At 40.0% G+C, this 7,731-nt stretch overlaps 1 protein-coding gene across 1 annotated transcript in view; it reads left to right on the top strand.

Moving 5' to 3' along the window:
- Window positions 1-4,936: 4,936 nt before the first annotated feature.
- Window positions 4,937-7,731, top strand: part of ptprr (protein tyrosine phosphatase receptor type R) — a 52,338-nt gene continuing 49,543 nt past the window's right edge. The window contains exon 1 of the mRNA XM_048268301.1: window positions 4,937-5,166. The gene's annotated coding sequence lies outside the window, so the exon portion shown is untranslated. The remainder of the gene's footprint in view (window positions 5,167-7,731) is intronic.

Here is a 7,731-nt window from a genome sequence, read left to right as displayed (position 1 = left end):
TTTTTTTTTTTTATGTATTGGGAGTTGGGGGCCTGTGCCCCAGCAAAGCTCTAGATCAGTGGTCCCCAAACTTTTTCTTCCGAGGGCTAGCTCACTATGCCTGGCTCTAAGAGAGGGCCAGAGACTCGGAGTATATCAGTAACCATACATAGCTTAGTGCTGTGAACAGCAGCAGTGTCTACCTTAGTTGAATATTCCATTACATTTAATCGTAGGCTACTGTAAGTTAATACCATTGTTAGCTGTGTTTATATTGCCATCATGCCATATCAGTGTACAATGAAATATTCAAAATGTGTGAACTCTGAACTCTGTGTCTTTGCATACAGTACACAGCTCAAATTGTGAACAAGCAATATCCTACAAATAATTTAAAGTTCTGAAACTATGAGAGTTTTATGAAGTGCTGGCAAAAACATCTGAAATGACCACTTTCACTCACCTGATGAGAACTTTGTGAATTGTGAATTTGTATGAACATTTGAACAAGTGGGTAAAAAATAGAAATAATTTCTCCAGAAAGTTCCAGAAATATGACTTGAATAGAAGTTAGTTAGTTATTAGCAATTAATTGATAAACTTTTAGAATACGTTGAGCACTGATGCAGTCAGCAGAGGCCTCTTACATTGTTTGCAAGTAGCCCTACATTTCATTCCATTTTTGATGGCAAACGCGAAACAGCGCCAAAACAACCACCAGTCGACAAAAAGAGTATTACACGTGTACTGTTAAGACTCGCTATAGAGAATGAATGGGGGAAATTATGGAGGTTATAGTTTGACAATGTCGTACTGCCATGCGGGGAAGATCTGCTATATACCACGGACATGTTTTGGGGGGCCACCCAAAATGAGGTGGTGGGCCGTAGTTTGGGGACCACTGCTCTAGATCTAGAATCGCCCCTGGCCACACCCCTGGGTGCAAGGTTTAATAAAATTGGAGCACATGGCGAAAAATTCCTCACTTTATTGAGTGTGTAAGATATATAAATAAGGCTTGCATCATGCTTTTGCGCCACCTTGCACCGGGTGCATGATAGGGCCCTAAATTAGTGAATGTGGACTGGCCACGCCTTTAATATCTATAAACTTTGTGCCTCTGACCATCCATTTCTGATTGCCAAGATAGGGCAATATGAGGTTGTAAGAGCCACAGGGGAATTTTGTGGTTGTTGTGGTACAGGTAGGAGATTTGGCTGGTTTACCCTGTAAGGTCGATGCTCTTGACTCATTCTATTACTAATCAATTCAGGAATAGAGAATACAGCCTGTCAGTTTGCAGGGGATCTGCTGATGGTATTGGGTTATTAAAAGCTGCCTGGTTATTGGCATCGGTCTCTGCCTACTTGTAGGGAGTGACATATGCTGTGGTTGAGATGGTGATGGGTATTTGGGGGAGTTGGGTTGGCGTGATTATTTCGCTCACATGTTCACAGTCTTCATTTGACTGCTGAGGTAGTTTGTTTCCAACAGTCATTCCAGCAGTGTTCATGTTGTTATCAGACACTGGTGTTTCAGCATGACTCTTCTTTCCTGATAGCATTGTGGGATAATTTTTATATGTCTTTCATTGAATGTTTAGTATACCTTACATACATGTAGTGAAATCTAATTACCATCCTCGTACTCTGACTCTTGTGTCATCTGAAACCCCTATGTTGGAATGTTTTGACTTAGGAAAGCTAAGATAACCCCTGTATCACCGAACTAGGGGTGACCCTCAGGATGAGGGGTGGTAAACATTTCTTATCTCTATTAAAAAAAACAGATGGTTAGGTGATCACTGGTGGGTGACAACTTGTGATTTCCGTGGGTGTGTGTTAAGGGTATAAGAGTTGGCTTTACCCACAGATGCATGGGCGTAGATTTAGGGTGGGACGCTAAGGACTAGTCCTAATCAAAATTTTAAGATGACAAAATTGTCCCCACCAGTATTTTAGCGAACTTATTTGTACTGCTGATCATTCCGACAGACAGCACGACAATACAAAAAACGTCAGGGTTATCTGACACGCAGGCTACACGCATGGAGAATGCCAATGCACAGGCTACTTTGCAGTGGCAGTCAAGCGAGCAGGTGTGTCAACGACAACGGTAAGTTACCAGGGCTGTCTGCCAATACATACCCCATAAAAGGCCAAAGTAAAACATTTTGATATTGAATTTGACCGACAGAGCTTTCAATTCGGCAGCCGTGGCCTCGGCTATACTGGTTAGCGCTTCGAACTTGTAACCGGAGGGTTGCCGATTCGAACCCCGACCCCTCATTGCTACCCAAGCGCTGCTGTTGTTGCAGGCAGCTCACTGCGCCGGGATTAGTGTGTGCTTCACCTCACTGTGTGCTGAGTGTTTCACTAATTCACGGATTGGGATAAATGCAGAGATTAAAATATACTTATACTTACAATTAACCACATTATAATCAATAGGCCAAAATCATAATTGTGTATCTGTGCCGAATTTCGTAATTCAAGTCCAGTGTAGAACTGAATAAGAAAATCATAAGGCTGTATATCTTGAACTTCCAGTATGTGAGAAACTTGACTTGCCTTAATATCTCCAACCTCAAGTATGCAGCTAATAAGGAAATATAATTGTTATTTAATTAAACAAGGTGAACTTCTCCCCACTGTGCAATGCAGAAAAGGATGCTACAAGGAAGGGAATTCAAACACAACCGCTGTTGTTGCAGGCAGCTTACTGCGCCGTGATTAGTGGGTACCTCACTGTGTGCTGAGTGTATTTCACTAATTCACAGATTGGGATAAATGCAGAGACCAAATTTCCCTCACGGGATCAAAAGAGTATTTATACTTATACTTATACTTCAGACCAGAGCTGATGCTTAAGCAAAGGCCGTCACTGAAAAGCTGTGAATGTCGTTGAACACAGCTGTTCTCACATTAGCTGATTGCGATAAACATTAACCATTGTTGCCTAATTACCAATTATTCACCAAGTAGTAACTTTTTTTAGTGTGTTTCACATAGTATTTTGCAGTATTTTTAAAATACAAAAATACACACCAATAAAGTATTTTGATACAAAATACAGAGCCATTTCCTTCAACCCAATAAAATAAAAATGACAAAATACTATTTTGTATTTGAAATACATATTACATGTTTCAGAAATCTTGACATGTCTAAGTTTTGGGTTGCAATATACAGGTAGTGGGCTCTCTGTTAATTTTAATGAGTAGGCCTAAGCCTAAAGTTACAGCATTTCTATCACAATTGACCAAACTTTGACCTTTGGTCTGCTTTTAACAAAATTCTGGCTATGATTGTTCCTTGTATTGCATCATGAGCCATCACTGTGCCTATTGCATTCTACTGTTGTAGCCTTAAGCCTAGCTCAGTCATTATGTTATACCACATCACCCTCCATTAGAAGTGCAATGAGCTGCATTGAGCATAATAAACTGCATTTAGAATTCCAAATTCATATTTTTAGATATTTTGGTGAAAGTAACTCAAAAGTAATACAATAGCAGTGTAATGCCTTACAATTCAGATACATATTATAATGTAACAAATTATTTTGAAATGACAGTAATGAGTAATACATAATACGATTTTGAAGCAACTTGTCCAACACTGATGACAACCATCACTTTCTATGTATGTCTGTGTGTGTGTGTGTGTGTGTGTGTGTGTGTGTGTGTGTGTGTGTGGAGGGTCAATCAAATTCTATGATTGCCACTGATGTGAATGATCTCACAAATCACACAAACCAAATCAAGTTTTAAAAAAATCGCAAAAGTATCGAAATTGAGATTCTTCACTTAGTATTGGTATTGAAACACTAATGTTGGTATTGTGACAACAGGAGTTGGGGATGTGTCCCCACCAAAGCTGAGACCAAACCTAGGCCCTTGCACAGATGTGTGGGCCTGTTACTTTGATATTTCATGTGGGTTACATGCTCCCGGCGTCGTGAATAAAGCTGCAGTCTCACACCAGTTGTCTTGGATTAATTTTGACCACAGCGTCTCAGCAGCCTTGGTAGGTGATATAGATTTATGCAGCACTCCAATATAGCCTATCCCCTCATGCTCATTTGTTCCAGTGGATGTGGCTGGGCATTGTTGAGTGGGCTGTTTATGTTCCTCCAAGGTTTTTATGTCAGTGGGGGCTACCGGGTGAATGTCAGCCAGCCCTACAGCGGGGGGGAGGGGAGGGGTCTGCATGACTGTTTCAGCTTGTGCAGAGTGTTTTGGTTTAGCCAAGTTGTTGATGTCTTGTTCCGTCTGTACGGCTTCTGTTATCAGAGGGTCGGCTCAAGGTCGGCAGAAAAAATGCTGGGTGGTGCAGAGAGCGGCGATAGTTTTCAGGATTTTTGCCATAATCCAACTGAGTTCTATGCTACTTAGTCTGAAATATTCTCTGCGATTCCAGAAAAGGTTGAAATTGTCAATAAAGTTCATTCCACCTGGAAAGCATGTTTTTGCGAACCAGGTGTTTAAACTGAATACTGTCTTGTAAAAACAAAGCTTCCCTCCGCTGGGAGCGGACCACTGATGAAAATTTGTATTTCATGCTGAGAGAAAGTGGAATAGAGCATTATGTCCAATATTCTAATATGTGGTGTTAATGTCCTGCATTAGACCCAATATTCCAATATGTGGTTTAATGTTCTGCATTTTAACACTAGTGGGTCACTTTGACACTAAAAGTATGATTCTATGTCTGCATCATGACCCTGTATGATATCTGTGCTGTTCTTCTAAACATGGATAATGTAAGAGAATAATGTAAGAGTGGATAACACTTGTTGTTGTCTATTTTGCGTCAACAGCCATTTGCGTCATTAATTAAGGTAGACTGGATGACTCCTGGCTTTGCCACTGTTACTGTATGATGATCTATCCTTTACTGTTGGGTACTTAAACCCTGGATAATTCTGTGTCAAGTCAGAGACGCATATTCTGGAGTACGCTGTGCTTTGTGTGTGCCTCTCTCCTGTATACAGCCAAATTAAACTCTGCATCTTGATTGTACTTCTTTGTGACTGGATCTCATGTTTCACTTTGGTATGCAATATTTTTACCAACAGTTTATGGAGGTTCTACCCGAGCATTGATTATTTGGATCTATTGAATTAAGGATTTTTTCCTTTTTTCCCAAAATCCAAACCTGCTGTGTGTGATCCCTCAACACACCGGTAAGACACACTTATTTGGTATATAAAAGTTCCTTGAAACCTTCTTGGACATACAGCTGTTTTTTGTAAATGTAATTTGCTCCAACATGCACAATGATGTGTTTGGTAGTTTTCCTTAGGACCCCAAGCCATGTCTGATCTGGCTCTATTTCTAATACCAGGCATAGGTATTGACATAACATATGTGCTGAGGTAATTACAGTTCCTTTTGTATTTTGTTTTTTGGGTCTGGCATCTTGCGTTTGTCAATGTTCTGTACTCATATTTGGCTTTCTTAAGTCATTGCATTCATCCACTCCATTAGCAGTGATATCAGCATTTTCGGGTACACTCTCTGCATTCCCGGTTTTTGTTGCAGTACTAACTTCATGAGACGTCTCTCGTGATTCATCTATCTTGGATGGAAGGGCATCAATCCTTGATTCCAAAGTAGAAATCCTCTGTTCAAGCTCAGTATTTTTGACCCAAGACATTCCACAGGATGTCTTGGGTCTTCCCATGTAGTTCCAAAGAACCACCAGCAGGTGAAGACATTTAATAACTTTTCACAGCATGATTGCAGTATCACAAAAGCCAAAAGGATTGGCGTTTGTGATACTGCAGATTGCAGTTATCATATATTGCCAGTGGAGGGGGTAACTTGATGTTTTGATAAATACACTACAGAACTTAAATCACAGCTAGTTGTCCACTAATAATCAAATCCTTTTAATGTTTCTCTACATCTATCAGCCTATAGGAATCAAGATATAAACAGAAAATAGCCAAATTGTACAGAATCAATAGATGATGGGCATTCAATCTAATTTACATCTGTCCATTACCCTTTTCAAATCTATTATGTTTCAAGCTTTCATCTAAGAAAATGTAATAATGTCTGTTAGTATTTATTCATTTAGTTAGACCTAGCTTCTAGCCAAGACAGAGAGCTAGTGATAATGTAGTAAACAGCAAACACATTTAGAATAAATAAATTAATAAAAGGATGAATTGACAGATTCATCAGTGTAGGTCAATGAAAAACTCTCAATTGATTGATTGAGCAACCAAGCACATACCAAGTTACTTTTACGACATATTAAGATATTTCGATGACACTAAAAATAAATGTGTGGGACAACGTCTCTGCAAAAGGTTAAGCTTATGTTTGATAAATGGAACAGTGCGGGGAGCAGTGGCCTACTGGTTAGCACTTCGGACCCGTAACCGGAGGGTTGCCGGTTCGAACCCTGACCAGGAGGCACGGCTGAAGTGCCCTTGAGCAAGGCACCTAACCCCTCACTGCTCCCCGAGCACCGCTGTTGATGCAGGCAGCTCACTGCGCCGGGATTAGTGTGTGCTTCACCTCACTGTGTGCTGTGTGTATTTCGCTAATTCACGGATTGGGATAAATGCAGAGACCAAATTTCCGGATCAAAAGAGTATATATACTTATACTGCAAGTCATCCCTGTTAATGGCAGTGAGGTCTGCGGCACCCACGCACTCTCCGATACAGTATGGATGAGCCACACTGAACAACGCCTCAGGATGCGAGCTACTCTTTGTATGCAAGGGGTGTAGGAGGACTGGATCAGGAGGGCGAAAAGCAATTAACAGAGTGAGGGAGAGCAAAAAAGAGGGGTGATTCAGTCAGACAGAGGAGAGTGGGGAAAGACAGAAGCCAATATATAGCTAGAGAGAGAGAAAAAGAGAGAGAGGAGAGGATGGAGAAAATGGTCTGTGGCATCAGAGTGTCTGACAGAAGTAGGTCATCCGCTACACCTATTAGAGTGTTCTAACAAAAAAAAGCTTTCCCTCAGTCCCAGCAAATCTTCCCCAGATTGCTGAGAAAAGCTAGGGCATTCTCTGGAAAGCTTGGCGTGTTTGTGGAGTATGTTTTACAGGCAAGGGATTTGGCTGCATGAGTGGATCAGTAGATGTTAATTTGATATTGTTTTAGGCTCAAATTTGATGATTATCCCTTCATGTTTATGATGATTATCCCTTCATGTAATTTCTCCCTTTATACCCCTATGGGGAAGGAAATTCAGTTGTGATCTCGTCAGCCTTTTATGTTGATGTTTATGTTAGACGTGTTGGGTAATATGACAAATCTATTTATCATGGGACGACAAAGAATTACTCTTATGATTATCATTCAGAATCTTTTATATGCCCATTGATATCATGAACAGCAACATGCATATATGTCAGTCGTATAATTGGAGTATTGAATTCTGGTTTGTATGTGTTTATGATTGTTGTTATTCTGATGGTTTGGTATTGTTATTAGTCTGTTTTAATTTAGTATTATTTAGTCTATTACTATTATTAGTATTTTTATGTAGGTTATATGACTAGTTTTAGCTGTTAACTTTTGGTGGTAATGTTTATTGTTATTGTTGTCACCTTGGACAAAAGCATCTGTCAAGAACCATAACCTTTCTCAGTCAGAACCATGAAAAACAGTAGGCTACTATGAAAATATAGAATTGGCATTAAAATGGAAAATCAATGCCTTTGTTGTTTTGCAATGAATTATAGTTCACGCAGTCCTCAAACATCTCATTCATATGAATGTACA

The sequence above is a fragment of the Alosa alosa genome, chromosome 17 (genome assembly GCF_017589495.1).
Source record: "Alosa alosa isolate M-15738 ecotype Scorff River chromosome 17, AALO_Geno_1.1, whole genome shotgun sequence".
NCBI lineage: Eukaryota > Metazoa > Chordata > Actinopteri > Clupeiformes > Clupeidae > Alosa > Alosa alosa.
Note: the sequence above shows the minus strand (reverse complement) of the source record. Positions and strands in the feature narration are given on the sequence as shown.